Here is a 17,335-nt window from a genome sequence, read left to right on the forward strand (position 1 = left end):
AAAAATTAAAAAGCTGTAAGTTAGTCAGTTATATTCTCTCTGAAGAGAAAGTAGAAGGTGGCAGTTCAAAGCAATGGGCTCTGAACTCTTTTTTTAATGGCTGCACCCATAGCATATGTAAGTTCCCAGGCTAGGGGTCAAATTGGAACTATACCTGCAGCAACACAGGATCTGAGGCACATCTGCGACCTACACCACAGCTCATGGCAATGCTGGATCCTTAACCCACTGAGTGAGGCCAGGGATTGAACCTGTATCCTCAAGGGTACTAGTCAGGTTCATTACCACTCAGCTACGAGGGAAGCGCCTCTAAACTCTTTTGAACACTCATTTCAGCAGTAGACATTTGAACTTGCACCCCTACAAATGTTTATGTATGTGTACTATTGAATTCACATTCTGTCTTACAAAACATTCATGGAATGAAAACTAAAAGGAATGAGGTAAGGAATGAATATAATATATAAGTTTCACTATTTTCCTTCCTCACCCAGTCACACATCTTGTGTACTTGGTAGGATATATTCACACTGCTATTGGAGACCAACAGTCTACAGACCATTCACTGGACAGGTAGCAACAAAGCCCCACAGATCCAGATGCTGGGCTTGCCTCAGTGATCCCTAGCCTCTGGTTGGCCCCCATGGACCAAAGATCCAGGTCCACTCATGCAGACTCTGGTCTCCGGTCCTAGCCTCATTATTGCACACCCAAGTACCAGGCCTGCCTGGTATACCTAGGCTCCAGGTCCACTCCCATGGACCCAGGCACCAAGCTAATCCCCATGTACCCAAATACCAGGTCTTTCTACCTGCTGACCCAGACATCAAACCTGCCCATTCATGGATACCACCAGATAGTCCACCTGGAATCTCTGGATGGGCTGACTGGTAAAGGGCTTTGCTTACTGACACCAGTCTATAAAGCCATTACTTAAGTGTGCAGGTGCCAACGCAATGCCACAAGGATCATGAATAATCAAGAAAACACAGCACTACCAAAATAAACTAATAAAACTTCAATGATTGACCCTAAAGAAATGGAGATCTATGAACTGTCTGACAAAGAATTCAGAATAATCCTCTTAAAGAAAACACAGACAAATAAATGAAATTAGGAAAACATGAACAAATGAGGAAATGCGTGAACAAATGAGAGGTTCAATAAAGAATCAGAAAATTTTATAAAAAAAAAAGCAGACATTCTAGACTGGAAGAATATAATAACTGAAGAATTCAATAGACAGCTTTAACAGTGTATTTGATCCAACAGAAGAAAGAATTAGTGAGCCAGACCCAAAGCAATCTACAGATTCAATGCAATCCCTATCAAATTACCCATGACATTTTTCACAGAGCTGGAACGAACAATCCAAAAATGTATATGGAACCACAAAAGACCCAGAATTGCCAAAGCAATCCTGAGGAATACAAACCAAGCAGGAGGCATAACTCTCCCAGAACTCAAACGATATTATTACAAAGCTGCAGTAATCAAGACAGTGTGGTACTGGTACAAAAACAGACATACCAGCGGAACACAATAGAGAACCCAGAAATAAACACAGATACCTATAGTCAATTAATCTTTGACAAAGGAGGCAAGAATATAAAATGTGAAAAAGACAGTCTCTTCAGCAAGCGGTGCTGAACAAATTGGATAGCTGCATGTAAATCAATGGAAGTATGCAGCAGAAATTGACAGAACATTGGAAGTCAACTATGATTTAAAAACGCTTCAAGGAGTTCCCACGTGGCTCAGCAGTTAACTGAGCCTTGCTCGTGGGTTAAGAATCTAGCGATGCCATGAGCTGTGGTGTAGGTCACAGACACAGCTCAGATCCTGCGCTGCTGTGGCTGTGGTGTAGGGCAGCAGTTACAGCTCTGATACAACCCCCAGCCTGGGAACCTCCATATGCTGTGGGTGCCCTAAAAAGCAAAATAAATAAATAAAATTTAAAAGGCTTCAAAAAAATAAAAATAAATCAATGAAACTAGAACACACCCTCACACTATGCACAAAGATAAACTCAAGATGGCTTAAAGACTTAAACGTAAGACAAGACACCATAAAACTCCTAAAAGAGAACATAGGCAAAACGTTCTCTGGTATCAAGCGTAAAAATGTTTTCTTAGGTCAGTCTCCCAAAGCAATAGAAATAAAAACAAAAATAAAGCAATGGGACCTAATCAAACTTAAAAGCTTTTGCACAGCGAAGGAAACCATAAAAAAAAAAAAAGACAACCTATGGAATGGGAGAAAATATTGTAAACAATGCAACTGACAAGGACCCAATCTCCAAAATATATAAACAACTCATACAACTCAACAGCAAAAAGACAAACAACCCAATTGAAAAACGGGCAGAAGATCTTAACAGACATTTCTCCAAAGAAGACATAAGGGTGGCCAACAGGCACATGAAAATAATGCTTACTATCACTAATTATCAGGGAAATGCAAATCAAAACTACAATGAGGTACCACCTCACACCCGTCAGAATGGCCATCATTAGTAAGTCTACAAATAACAAATTCTGGAAAGGGTGTGGAGAAAATGCAGCCCTCATACCCTGTTGGTGGGAATGTACATTGATACAACCACTATGGAAAACAATACAGAAGTATCTCAGAAAACTAAATATAGAACTACCATATGATCCAGCAATCCCACTGCTGGGCATATAACCAGATAAAGCTTTCGATGAAAAAGATACATGCATCCCTATGTTCATAACTGCACAATTCACAGTAGCCAAGACATGGAAAACCACCTAAATGTCCAACAACAGACAAATGGATTAAGAAGATGTGGTACATATACACAAGGGAATACTACTCGGCCCCCAAAAAGAATAAACTAATGCCATTTGAAGCAACGTGGATGGAACTAGAAAATCTCATACAAAGTAAAATAAGTCAGAAAGAAAAATACCATATGATATCACTTAAATCTGGATCTAATATACAGCACGAATGAACCTATCTACAGAAAAGAAACAAAGTCATGAACTTGGAGAAAAGACTTGTGGTTGCCAAGGGGGAGGTGGAGGGAGTGGGATGAACAGGGAGTGTGGGACCAGTCGATGTAAACTATAGCATTTGGAGTGGATAAACAATGAGATCCTGCTGTATAGCACAGGGAACTATATCTAATCACTTGTGATGGAACATGATGGAGGTAATATGAAAAAAAGAATGTATATATGTATGACTGGGTCACTTTGCTGTACAGCAGAAATTGACAGAACACTGTAAATCAACTATAATAAAAATTTTTGTAGGTTGACAAGAGTTCTCCATTAGATGGAGAACTGCGGTCTTTAAAATATGATTTAATCTTACGGAGCTCCCATGTGGCTCAGTGGTTAACGTATCCGACTAGGAACCATGAGGTTGCGGGTTCGATCCCTGGCCTCGCTCAGTGGGTGAAGGATCTGGTGTTGCCATGAGCTATGGTGTAGATAGCAGACGCGGCTCGGATCCCGAGTTGCTATGGCTGTGGTGTAGGCCGGTGGCTACAGCTCTGATTAGATCCCTAGCCTGGGAACCTCCATATGCTGCGGGAGTGGCCCTAGAAAAGGCAAAAAGACAAAAATAAATAAATAAATAAATAAATAAACAAACATAGATGAGTAACAAGGACCTGTTGTATGGCACAGGGAAATTTACTTAATACTGTGTAATGGCCTATATGGGAAAAGACTGTGAAAAGGAATGGATATATGTATAACTGATTCACTCTGCTGTGCACCTGAAATTAACACAACTTTGTAAGTCAACTATGTTCTAATAATATTAAAAAAAAATAAAATAAAAAATAAAAAAAAATTTTAAAAAAGAATTAGTGAGCTAGAAGGCAGATCATTTGAAATCATTTAGACAAAGGAAGTCAAAGCAAAAAGAATGAATGCATCAGGAAAGCCTATGTGAATTATGGCATATCATTAAAAGAAACAATCTATGCAATACTGGAATCTGAGAAGGTTTATTTAAAGAAATATTGGGTGAGAACTTCCCAAATGCAGGGAGAGATGTGGACATCCAAATTAATGACGCTAATAGATCATCCTAAAATTTTAACTCCAAAATCTGCTCCAAGAGAACCTGTAATAAAATAGTCTAAAATCAAGGAAAAAGAGATAATTTTTAAAAAAGAGATAACTCTTTCGGATCCCATGTTGCTGTGGCTCTGGCGTAGGCCAGTGGCTACAGCTCCGGATTAGACCCCTAGCCTGGGAATCTCCATATGCTGCGGGAGCAGCCTAAGAAATAGCAAAAAGACAAAAATAAATAAATAAATAAATAAATAAATAAAAAATATGAACACATCAATAACAAGTAAGGAGATTGTGTCTGCACTCAAAAACCTCCCAACACAGAAAACTGCAGGACCAGATGGTTTCTCTGACGAATTCTAACAAACATTTAAAGAATTGAAACCAGTCTTTCTCAAACTTTTCCAGAAAATTGAAGAGGACAGAGCACTTTTTTTTTTTTTTTTTGTCTTTTTGCCATTTCTTGGGCCGCTCCCGTGGCATATGGAGGTTCCCAGGCTAGGGGTCTAATTGGAGCTGTAACTGCCAGCCTACGCCAGAGCCACAGCAACACGGGATCCGAGCCGTGTCTGCAACCTACACCACAGCTCACGGCAAAGCCGGATCCTTAACCCACTGAGCAAGGCCAGGGATCAAACCCGCCACCTCATGGTTCCTAGTCGGATTCGTTAACTACTGCGCCACGACGGGAACTCCGAGGACAGAACACTCTTAAACTCATTTCACAACCTAACATTACTGTGATACCAAAGTCAGATAAGGACACTATAAGGAAAGAAAACCACAGGCCAATTGCAATGTTGAACACAGCTACAAATATTCTCAACAAAATACTCACAAACTGAATTCAACATGTAATAAAGGACCATGCAACATGATTAAGTGGGACCATGCAACATGATTAAGGACCATGCAACATGATTAAGTGGGATTTATCTCTGGGATGCAAGAATGGTTAAACATATGCAAACCAATAAACATGCTATACCACATTAATAGAATGAAAGATAAAAATCATATGACCATCTCAGTAGATGCAGAAAAAGTACTTGGCAAAATTCAACCTCCTTTCATGATAAAAACTCTCAACAGATTGGATATAGAAAGAATGTACTTCAACATAATAAAGACCGCATGTGACAAACCCACAGCTAACACCATCACCAACAGTGAAACAATGAAATCTTTCCCACCAAGATTAAGAACAAAATAAGGATACCGCCTCTCAACACTTCTATTTACCATGGTCCTAGAAGTCCTAGCCAGAACAGTTAGGCAAGAAAAAAGAAATGAGTCATCCAAATCAGAAGTGAAATAGTAACAAATTGTCTTTGTTTGCAGATAATAAAATTTTATATAGAGCAAATCCTAAAGACTCTACCAAAAAAGTTAGAACTAATAAATGTAAAGTTGCAGATATAAAATCAAACTATAAATACCCGTTGGAGATCTATACACCGACAATGAACTGACAAAGTAAATAATCCTATTTACAATAGCATCAAAAAGAATAAAGTGCTGAGGAATAAATTTAACCAAGGAGGTGAAAGGTCTGTATCCTACAGATTATAAAGCACTGATGAAAAAAAAACTGAAGATGATACCAATAAATGGAAAAATATCCCTTGTTCACGGATCAAAAGAATGAGTATTGTTAAAATGTTCATTTTACCCAAAGCCATTTGTATTGATTCAGTGCAATCCTCATTAAAATCCCAGTGCATTTTGCACAAAAATAGAAAAAGCAATCCTAAAACGTGTATAAAACCACAAAGACCTTGAAGAGTCACAGCGATTTTGAGAAGGAAGAACAAAGCTGGATGCATCGAGCTGACTGATTTCAAACTTTATTACAAAACTATCACGATAAAACAGCACGGTACTGGTGTAATAACACTTAAGTCAATGAAACAGAATCGAGAGCCTAGAAATAAGACCACACATATACGCTCAACTAATATTTGACAAAGGAGCCAAGAAGACTCAATGAGCAGGAGTTCCTGTTGTGGCTCAGTGATTAACAAATCCGACTAGGAACCATGAGGTTGCAGGTTCGATCCCTGGCCTCGCTCTGCGGGTTAAGGATCCGGCGTTGCCGTGAGCTGTGGTGTAGGTTGCAAATGCGGCTCAGATCCTGTGTTGTTGTGGCTGTGGTGTAGGCTGGCGGCTATGGCTCCAATTTGACCCCTAGCCTGGGAACCTCCATATGCCGCGAGAGCGGCCCAAGAAATGGCAAAAAAAAAAAAAAAAAGAAAAAGACTCAATGAGCAAAGGACAGTCTCTTTAATAAATAGTGTTGGGAAAACTGGATATTCACATGCAAAATAATAAAACTGGAAAACTGGATATTCATATGCAAAATAATAAAATTACGCCACCCACAAAAATGATCTGGAAATGGATTAAAGAGTTAAATAGAAGACCTGAAACTGTAAAACTACTAGAAGACAGCATAGGGAAAAAGCTCCTTGACATTGGTCTCACCAATGACTTTTAGGGTGTGATGACAAAAGCAAAAATCAACAAGGGGGACTGTATCAAACAGAAAATTCTGCAGAGCAAAAGCAACAATCAGCAAAATGAAAAGGCAACCTACAGAATGCGGACAAATATTTGCTAACCATCTCTGATAAGAGGTTTATATCTTAAAAGGAACTTGTACAACTCAATATCTAGATAACTAATAAACTGATTTTTAAAAACACGCTAAGGAGTTGAACAGACATTTTTCCAAAGACACATGAATGACCAATAGGTACATAAAAAGATGCTCAGAGTTCCCGTCATGGCGCAGTGGTTAATGAATCCGACTAGGAACCATGAGGTTGCGGGTTCGATCCTTGTCCCTGGCCTTGCTCAGCGGGTTAAGGATCCGGCGCTGGTGTAGGTTGCAGACGCAGCTCGGATCCCTCTTGTTGTGGCTGTGGCTGTGGCGTAGGCCAATGACTACAGCTCCGATTCGACCCCCAGCCTGGGAGCCTCCATGTGCTGCGGGAGTGGCCCTCAAAAAGGCAAAAAGACAAAAAAAAAAAGATGCCCAACATCACTAATCATCTAGGGAATGCAAATCAAAACCACAATGAGGAAGTTGCCTTGCGGCTTAAGGGTTAAGGATCTGGCATTGCTGCAGCTGTGGTGCAGGTCACAACTGCGGTGTGGGCTCAGTCCTAGCCCAAGAACTTCCACATGCCACTGGTGCAGCCAAAGAAAAGGAAATAAAGAACCTCCCCCCATAATGTGATGTCACCTTACACCTGTTAGAATGGCTATCATCAAAAAGACAAGAAGTGGGAGTTGCTGTTGTGGTGCAGCAGAAGCAAATCCAACTAGTAACCATGAGGATTTGGGTTCCATCCTTGGCCTCACTCAGTGGGTTAAGGATCTGGCATTGCCATGAGCTGTGGTATAGGTCACAGATGTGGTTCAGATCCCATGCTGCTGTGGCTGTGCCGTAGGTTGGCAGCTACAGCTCCGATATGACACCTAGCTTGGGAACTTCCGCATGCTGCAGGCACAACCCTAAAAAGCAAAAAAAAAAAAAAAAAAAAAAAAAAGACAGGAAGTCCTGGGGAGGATGTGGAGAAGAGGAAACTATTGTGCGATACAGGTGGGAATGTTAACTGGTGTGGCTATTATGGAAAACAGTATAGAGATGCCTCAAAAAATGAAAAATAGAACTTCCATATGATTCAGCAATCCCATTTCTGAAAATACATAATAGAGATGAAACCACTCTCTCAAAGAGATGATCTCTACCCTCATGTTCACTGCAGCATCATTCACAACACCCAACACATGGACACAGTCTCAGTGTCCATCCATGGATAAATGGAAAAAGAAAATGTGGTATTCATACACAAAGGAATAATATTCAGCCATGAAAAAGGAAACCCTGCCCTTTGTGACCCATGAATGGGCCCTAAGGGCATTATACTTAGTGAAATAAGTCCGACAAAGAAAGACAAATACTATAAGTTCTCACTGAAGTGTGGAATCTAAAAAAATTGAATTCATAAAAAGAGCAGAATGGTGGTTGTCCAGGGCCTGGGTGTGGGGGAAACGGCGGAGATGTTGGTCAGAGGACACAAGCTTCTAGCTATAAGGTGAATACAGCTGCAGGTGCGACTCTAAAAAGCAAAATTAAAATAAAATAAAATAAATAAAATAAAATAAAATAAAATAAAATAAAATAATAAAAAGACAAGAAGTCCTGGGGAGGATGTGGAGAAGAGGAAACTATTGTGCGATATAGGTGGGAATGTTAATTGGTGCGGCCACCATGGAAAACAGTACAGAGATTCCTCAAAAAATTAAAAATAGAACTTCCATATGATTCAGCATATGTTAGGCTCTAGACTTAACAACACTGTGTTATATCCTTGAAAGCTGTCAAGAAAGTAGATCTTAAATGTTATCACTGCATATACAAAAAGGTAATTATGTGAGCGAATGGAGGGGTTAACTAACCTTATTGTAGCATTGCTTTCACAGTATATTTGTGTATCAGATCATCACATTGTATTCCTTAAACACATATCAATGATCGATAAAGTTGGAAAAAATAATTAATCATTATAATTCACAACGCTAGAGGAATAAAGTAGGAAAATGATTTTATCATCTCAAAAGACACAGGAGAAGCATTTGATAAAATTCAAAATCAATTCACAATTAAAAAAAAAAAAACCCAAGCAAAGAAATAGGAATTTTCTTAATCTGATAAGCGATAAAACTCTAAAAAAACTCCCACCAAAAAAAAAAAAAAATCGGTTACTTAATTGTGTAATGTTGAATGCTTTTCCTTGGAGATCAGACATGGATAACTGCTTTCACCATTTCTATTATATTGCATAGAAGCTTTGAAGCAACGACACCAAAAATGAAAAGGTGTGAGGATTGGGAAAGACAAAATCAATTTGCAGAAAAGTTTGGCGTTTTCTTGTAAAGTTGAACTTATGCATACTCTACAGTCTAGCACTTCACTCCTAGGTATATAGCCTGGAGAATTCTTGCACAAGTCATGTATAAAATTGTTCACTGCGCCAGTATTCACAATAACCCAGAACTGAGGGAAAAAACCAAATGTCCATCAAGAGTAGAATGAATCAATGAACTATAGTACAGGAGTTCCCGTTGTGGCTCAGCAGTAATGAACACGACTAGTATCATGAGTGTGTGGGTTTGATCCCTGGCCTCACTCGGTGGGTTGAGGATCCAGAGTTGCTGTGAACTGTGGTGTAGGCTGGCAGCTGTAGCCAGGGAACTTCCATATGCCACAGGGGTGGCCCCCTGAAAAACAATAAAATAAAAATAAATTGTAGTACACTCACATGGTGGATTACTATACATCAGCGAAAATGAATGAACTATAGTTATATAGATAAACACTGATGAACTGCAAAAATAAAATATTGAGCAAAATACATGGCATTGAAGAATAGCTGTGATCTGGTTACAATTTTTTTTTTTCCTTTTCTGGCCACACCTGCAGCATAAAGAAGTCCCCAGGCCAGGGATCAAATCCTTGCCATAGCAGCAACCTGAGTGGCTGCGGTGACAATGATGGATCCTTAACACACTGAGCCACAAAGGAACTCCCTGATTGCATTTATATACAACTCAAAAAATCAGGACAAAAAGGAAAAGAGCCAATATATTGGCTAGAAATGTATGTAGGCGTAAAAAAACCAGCAGAAAAAATGTTATTATAAAAGTTAAGGCAGAGGTTACCTCTAGAAAAGATGAAAAGGGAGGATATTGAAGGGGTTCTAAGGCATGAGGGGGTGTTGCAAGGACATTTTTATTCTTCAGGCTATATGTATGTAGCAGGTATGTATGTATTTACACATATATGTTTGTGTGTGATACATTTCACCATAACAGTTTTTTCAAAAGCAATTCTTTTTAGGTTTAACTACCTAGAGATAATTAGAAGAACACATTCAATGATACGTTGAGCAAACAATCAGCAAAATCTAGACTCTGGAAACATCTAGAGAACAAATCATCTTGTTTCTTTTTTTTTTTTTTTTTGTCTTTTGTCTTTTTTGGGGGCCGCACCTGCAGCATAGGGAGGTTCCCAGGCCAGGGGTCTCATCGGAGCTGTTTCTGCCGGCCTACACCAGAGCCGCAGCAACGCCAGATCCGGGCCGCATCTGCGACCTACACCACAGCTCATGGCTACGCCGGATCCTTAACCCACTGAGCAAGGCCAGGGATTGAATCTGCAACTTCATGGTTCCTAGTCGGGTTTGTTTCTGCTGCAAAACGATGGGAACTCCTCCTTCTTACTTTCTTTCCTTCCTTCTTTCTCTCTCTTTCTTCCTTCCTTTCTTTTTATTTATTTTTTTTGACTATGCCCAAAGCATGCAGAAGTTCCCAGGCTGGGGACTGAACCCATACCACGTGGCAACCCAAGCCACTGCAGGGACAAGACCAGATCCTTAACCTGCTGCACCACAAGAGAACTCCCTGATATTCTGCCCCACCCACCCCCCTTTTCTTTTGCTTTTTAGGGCCACACTCATGGCATATGGAAATTCCCAGGCTACGGGTGGAATCAGAGCTGTAGCCATCAGCCTATGCCACAGCCACAGCAACACTGGATCCGAGCCGCATCTGAGACCTACACCACAGCTCACAGCAACGCCGGATCCTTAACCCACTGAGCGGGGCTAGGGATCAAACCCGCATCCTCATGGATACTAGTCAGATTTGTTTCCGCTGCGCCACAATGGGAATTCATGATATTCCGCATTTCTAACAAGCTCCCAAGTGATGCTGAGGCTAGACTACCCCCAAGTCTTTCACCTCATCATAACCTCTCTCTCACCGAGCCTGCCACCCACTCCTCCTCCATCATTCCTTTCTGGTTCCATTCCCATTATGGTCCAGCTTGGACTCTGTGACTCATCGGGACACTCATTCCCTTGAAAACCCCTTCAACATCCTGCCCCTTTTCTCTCCTGTGGAATTTGTTCAGCAAAACTTCAACCCAACTTGCACCTCACCATCTCCAGGTTCTTGAACCCAAGCACTTGAATGTTACTGGAGAAAATGAGCCAGTTTTCAATACCTGCCCTCTGTTCTAGGTAGGCACTCGGTTTTACCCAGCAAGCCCACTTCGCTCTCTCTCTCTTTTTTTTTTTTTTTTTTTTTTTGTCTTTTTGCCATTTCTTGGGCCACTCCCGCAGCATATGGAGGTTCCCAGGCTAGGGGTCTAATCTGAGCTGTAGCCCCTGGCCTACACCACAGCCACAGCAACATGGGATTTGAGCCAAGTCTGCGACCTACACCACAGCTCACGGCAACGCCAGGTCCTTAACCCACTGAGCAAGGGCAGGGATCGAACCCGCAACCTTATGGTTCCTAGTCGGATTCGTTAACCACTGTGCCACGACAGGAACTCCCCGCTTCTCTCTTTAGGATGCTTCTTTCACCCTCTCCGAGATGACTGTTTTAGTCTCTTTTCATCTCCTTTCTCTCTGTCTATGACCTTGCCTTATGTTTCATTGGGAAAAGAAAAGTTGGCAGAGAGGAAATTCTTCACCCTCTCAACACCAAATCTACAAGCCTTTATGTATCCACTTCATCTTTTTTCTCAATTGACTCAACGTCTCAGGAACGTTTGATCCAGTTAATAGAATGCTTGATTTTTTTTTCCCCTGCCCATTTCCTTTCCTCCACCAAAATATTCAGATCCTCTCGTCTTCCTACTATAGGAAATGGTATTACCAACCTTTGAGTCCTAATGAATATGTCCCTTTTCTTTTGTTTTTTGCTTCTTTCTTTCTTTTTTTTTTTTTAAGGCTGCACCTGCATCATGTGGAAGTTCCCAGGCTAGGGGTCAAATCGGAGCTGCAGCTGCTGGTCTACACCACAGCCACAGCAACGTGGGGTCCGAGTCGCATCTGTGACCTACACCACAGCTCATGACAACGCCGGATCCTTAATCCAATGAGTGAGCCCAGAGATTGGACCCACATCCTCATGGATACTACTCAGGTTCATTTCCACTGAGCCACAACTGGAACTCCAATATGTCCCTTTTCCTAAACTACTACAGAATCCATCAATAAAGCTTTCTCTTTCTACCTCTTAACTATTTTCCTAATCCGTCTACACCTATGCCATCTCCACTGCAATTATATTAAGCTAATGCCTCCTATTTCCAAAAACAAGCTTCCTACTTCCCTGCCTTGGGGCCTTTGCACATGCTATTGCCTTGTTCAGACCATTCAATCTCACTCTGAGCTCCATGTGGCCCGAATTTCATTCCAGGGTAACAATCTCAAAGTTTTCTTGGATTCCAAGTCATTCCCAGATAACCCTATAAGAAGAGAAGACATTTGGGGGTTCCCATTTTGCTCAGCGGTAACGAATCCAACTAGTATCCATGAGGTTTGATCCCTGGCCTCGCTCAGCGGGTTAAGGATCCAGCATTGATGACAGCTGTGGCATAGGTTGCAGATGTAGCTCAGATTTGGCATTGCTGTGGCTATGGTGTAGGCTGGCAGTCGCAGCTCTGATTCGATGCCCAGCCTGGGAACTTTCAGGGCACAGCCCTAAAAAAGGCAAAAAAAAAAAAAAAAAAAAAAAGAGAGAGAGAGAGAGAGAGAGAGAGAAGACATTTCTACATCACTTTCTGACACGCTCCTGATCCACATACAGAACAGATGCTCATCTGTTACATTTCTCTACGCTAACAATGAAAGATCAGAAAGAGAAATTAAGGAAACAATTCCACCTATCAATGCATCAAGAAGAATGAAACACCTAGTAACCAACCTACCTAAGGAGGCAAAAGACCTATACTCTGCAAATTATAAGACAGTGATGAAAGAAATTGAAGATGACACAGAAAGATATACCATGTTCTTGGACTGAAAGAATTAATGTTAAAATGACTATACTACCCAAGGCAATCTACAAATTCAATGCAATTGCTATCAAATTACTAATGGCATTTTCACAGAACTAAAATACAAACTTTTAAACTTGGCATGGAAACACAAAAGATCCCAACTAGCCAAAGGAATCTTGAGAAAGAAGAACGGAGCTAGAGAATCAGCTGCCGGACTTCAGACTATACTGTAAAGCTACTGTAATCAAAACAGTATGGTACTGGCACAAAAACAGACATACAGATCAATGGAACAGGATAGAAAGCCCAGAAAGAAACTGATGCACCTGTGGTCAATTAATCCACAATAAAAAAGGCAAGAATACACAACAGAGAAGAGTTAGTCTCTTCAAGAAGTGGTGTTAGGAGATTTCCTGTGGTGGCACAGCAGGTTAAGCATCTCTCTGCAGTGGCTTGGGTCATAGCAGAGGTGCAGGTTTGATTCCCGGTTGGTGCACTGGGTTAAAGGATCTGTCATTGTCGCAGCTGTGGCATGGGTCGCAGCTGTGGCTCAGATTCCGTCTTTCACTTGGGATCTTCCATAGGCCACGGATGTGGCCATTTAAAAAAAAATAAAGGAAAAAAAAAAAGCAGTGCTAGGAAAACTGGACAGCTACATGTAAAAGAATGATATTAGAATATTCTCTAACACCATATACAAAAATCAAGTCAAAATGGATTAAAAACCTAAACGTAAGATAGGACACTCTAAAACACCTAGAGGGAAACACAGGCAGAACACTTGTTTTGTTTTTTTGGCCAATTAGGCAGCATAGGAAGCTCCTGGGCCAGGGACTGAAACCACACCACAGGAGCAATCTGAGCCGCTGCAGTGAAGATGCCAGATCCTTAACCCGCTGCACCACAAGAGAACTCCAGCAGAATACTCTTTAACATAAATACCAGCAATGTCTTTTGGGGTCCATCTCCTAGAGTAGTGGAAAGAAAACAGATGCTCAGAATCCTGCTTGTTCTAAGAAGAAAATAAAGCCTGATATATGACCAGGCCTAAGTTCCCCTCCAATTATAGCAAAATTGGCTCCAAATTTCCTCTTGGCTTTCAGTTCTTCCCCTAGCAGAGGAAGACAGTATCCAGCTTCCTATTTTGAATTCACACAGTAGGCTGGAAACAAATAGACACAGTATTTTGTAACTCATTCCTTGAGTCCAGGTTTGAGCTAGGAATGTGTCAAAACCAATGGAGTACTAGCAAACAGGTGTTTGCAAAGTGCTTTTGGGAGTTCCCGTCATGACTTAGTGGTTAACAAATACGACTAGGAACCATGAGGTTGCATGTTCGATCCCTAGCCTTGCTCTGTGGGTTAAGGATCCGACGTTGCCGTGAGCTGTGGTGTAGGTTGCAGACGCGGCTCAGATCCTGTGTTGCTGGGTCTCTGGCGTAGGCCAGCGTCTACAGCTCTGATTAGACCCTTAACCTGGGAACCTCCGTATGCCTCGTGGGTGCAGCCCTAGAAAAGACGAAAAAAAGAAAAGTGCTTTTGTATTGGGGTTCCCCTCCTGGTGCCGATTTTGGAACCCAGCATCACAGGAAGACAACTAGGCTAGCTTGCTAGATACGGCGATACATGTTTCACTTGCCTCTGTCCATTAGCAGGCATGTGAGTGAGACCACCTAAAATCAGCCTCCCCCTGCAAGCTGCCGGCCAACCAGCTATATGAGTGAACGCAGGCAAGGACGGAATTACTGTCCATTATGAACCCAGGTGCAACTGCCAACTTGCAGCATGATGAGCTATTCATGACTGCTATGTTAAGCCCTGGCATTTTAGGGTGGCTTGTAATGCTGCAAAAACTAACAGACACCCCTCTAGAACAAGCCTTTTCTTATGGAGGCTCTGATCACGCTACGTCTTTGCTTTAAAATGCTTTAATGGTTGTTCATTGATCCTGGGATGAAACACAAGTCATTTCAGCGAGGCCTGCGGTGGCCCACATCATCCAGAGTGCCTCACCTCCTGGTATGGCCCCACTCGTGCTGCTCCTCAAGGGGTCCCGCATATGCCATTCCCTCTATCTGGAATGCTCTTCCTGGCGCTTTATCTGGTTGATGCCTGCTCCTCTTTCAAGTCCTAACCAAGAGAGGACTTCTTTGACCGACTCTTCTCCTTTGCCCCCCCAACTGAAGTATGAATCCTATTACACAGCCTCACACTACTTATTATCCTCCTTCCTAGCAAATACCCTGATAGGAAACAAATACATTGTCTTGTGTGATGGTATGTTTATTAGCTACCTTTTCCACTGGACTGTAAATTCTAGGAGAACAGGGTGTCTCTGTTTGCTCACAAATGTAGCCCCAAACCTTGCACACCACCTGTCTCATAGGAATGTAGATAGATTTTTTTTTTTTTTGTCTTTCTGTCTCTTTAGGGCCGCATCTGCTGCATATGAAGGTTCTCAGGCTAGGGGTCGAATCAGAGCTAGAGTTACCAGCTTACGCCGCAGCCACAGCAATGAATGATCTGAGCTGCGGCTGCAACCTACATCACAACTCACGGCAATGCCGGTTCTTAACCCACTAAGCAGGGCCAGGGATCGAACCGTGTCCTCATGGATGCTAGTCGGGTTTGTTAACCGCTGAGCCACGATGGGAACTCATTTTTTTTGAGGTAGTTTATCATAGTGGTTAACTGTGCAGGCTCTACAGAAATGCTGCCTGGACTCAAATCCTAGCTCCATCACTTACCAATGGAGTGACGTAACTGCTTTTTGCCTCAGTTTCCCCATCTCTAAAATGGGGATACAAACAGCCCCTCCTCATTGAATCACTGGGTCGACTGTGCTCAGCAATTGCTAATTATTTCTTGCTGGACAGATGACAACAGACCTGGAGAACGTGAACCTGAAGCTTCTGCCACCACCACCATCTCCCTCCTACGTAGCTACAGACGCGGCCATAATGGAATTTACATTTGTCTTCCCCAGAGCTAGTTTCTCAGCCAGTGCTCTGCCTTCTTCTGCAAAGGTGCGGCCCCAAACTCTGAGCCATCTCTCTGAGATGCCCGGTTACATCCAAGCGAACGCCAAGCACGGAGCCCTGGATTTTTGACTCCTGCCTGAAGACCCGATGTCTCCCACAGACGGTCAGACCCTTGGGGTCAAAGGACATGGTCCCCTCACTGGTGTAACCGCCACTCCTATGGCTGGATGACCCCCCTCGCCCCCCGCTGAGTGGGGATCAGAGCCAGCAGACATCCACCCAAGAAACAGTTCTGATGGCCCCCAAGAAATCCATCAATCACACGCAGGCACCTGCACACACATGCACGACAGGAACAGGGGCCACCTGCATTGTCTTAGGGAGCAAACCATCTCAGGAGGGACAGTGAGTACATTTTCAAACACCAAGTCCTCAGAAGCTGGTCCTGCAGGGTCTGGACAGAAAGCACATACAATCTAGGTACCAAAAAATGTGTAAGGGGGGAGGAAAACTCCTAAGAAAAGCAGAGAGACAGAGAGAAGGGGGAAGAGAGGGAGAACGTGGGGCGCGGGGGGGGGGGGTAGGTGAGAAGAGAATATAGGAGGGGAGGGGAGGGGAGAGGAAGGAGGTGAGAAGAGAGGCTGAGAAGAGAGACTTAGAGGAGCGAAAAGGGGAGGCGGGAAGACAGGGCGATGAGAGATGTGGCTCCTGCCGCCCCAGCACAGCGGCGCCGCGCTGCGCCCCCAGGAAGCCTGCGTGTCTGGCGGGGCCGCGAGCCGCCGCGTCCCAGACCCGGCAAGCACCTTCCTCCTACGGCGCCCACCGAGGGTGCCGCGCACGCGAACCAGGCAGTGTGCACCAGCTTCGCACAGAACCGCTCCGAGTGCTCAGGAACTTACCAGGCTGCGGGAATGCTGGGGCACCGCTCCTGGGGGCACCCCCCAGCTGAGGGGCCTGGTCTCCAGGTACCCGGTGCTCACAGGTTAGTGGCGGCAAGACGACGGGGTTTCCATGCAGTCAGGCGTCAACCCAACGGGAGGGAGAGCCAGACCAAAAGGCAAAGGAGAGGACGGGAACCTGCTTGTGTTTTTGTATTGAAATTGTTTTTGAGCCCACGTAGCCCTGGGAGTCACATGCTGCCTCCAACATCACCGGAGTCATCACATGATACAGGTCCCCCATCATGTGATGTGGCCAATCTGCCTTAACTTCAGCCCCCCCGCCCCCACCCCCAGCGCCTAGACTGGCAGAGAAAGTGCTTCTGGAGGAGGCCCCCTCCCCCCAGAAATCAGTGATAGAGGGAGGGATGCAGATGGGGAGCCTCGGAGCCCATTGCGACGCTCAGATCTTGAGGAATCGTTAATGCTCCTCTCTCCCTCCTCCCTGGCTACTGCGCCTTGGAGCGGTGCCAGCCTCATTTGAATTCCAGCCTTT

The 17,335-nt window shown here is 43.2% G+C and overlaps 1 protein-coding gene across 22 annotated transcripts in view; it reads right to left on the bottom strand.

Annotated features, from left to right (window-relative positions):
• TNRC6A (trinucleotide repeat containing adaptor 6A) overlaps positions 1-17,017 on the bottom strand; it is a 245,054-nt gene extending 228,037 nt beyond the window's left edge. For all 22 annotated transcript variants that reach the window (XR_014840522.1, XR_014840519.1, XM_085017303.1 and 19 more), the window contains exon 1: positions 16,801-17,017. The gene's annotated coding sequence lies outside the window, so the exon portion shown is untranslated. The remainder of the gene's footprint in view (positions 1-16,800) is intronic.
• Between the last annotated feature and the right edge of the window lie 318 nt (positions 17,018-17,335).

Source organism: Sus scrofa, chromosome 3 (genome assembly GCF_054392235.1).
Source record: "Sus scrofa isolate SSC_HxYL_T2T_F1_AM1 chromosome 3, Sscrofa_HxYL_maternal_Yorkshire_Landrace_v2.0, whole genome shotgun sequence".
Lineage (NCBI taxonomy): Eukaryota > Metazoa > Chordata > Mammalia > Artiodactyla > Suidae > Sus > Sus scrofa.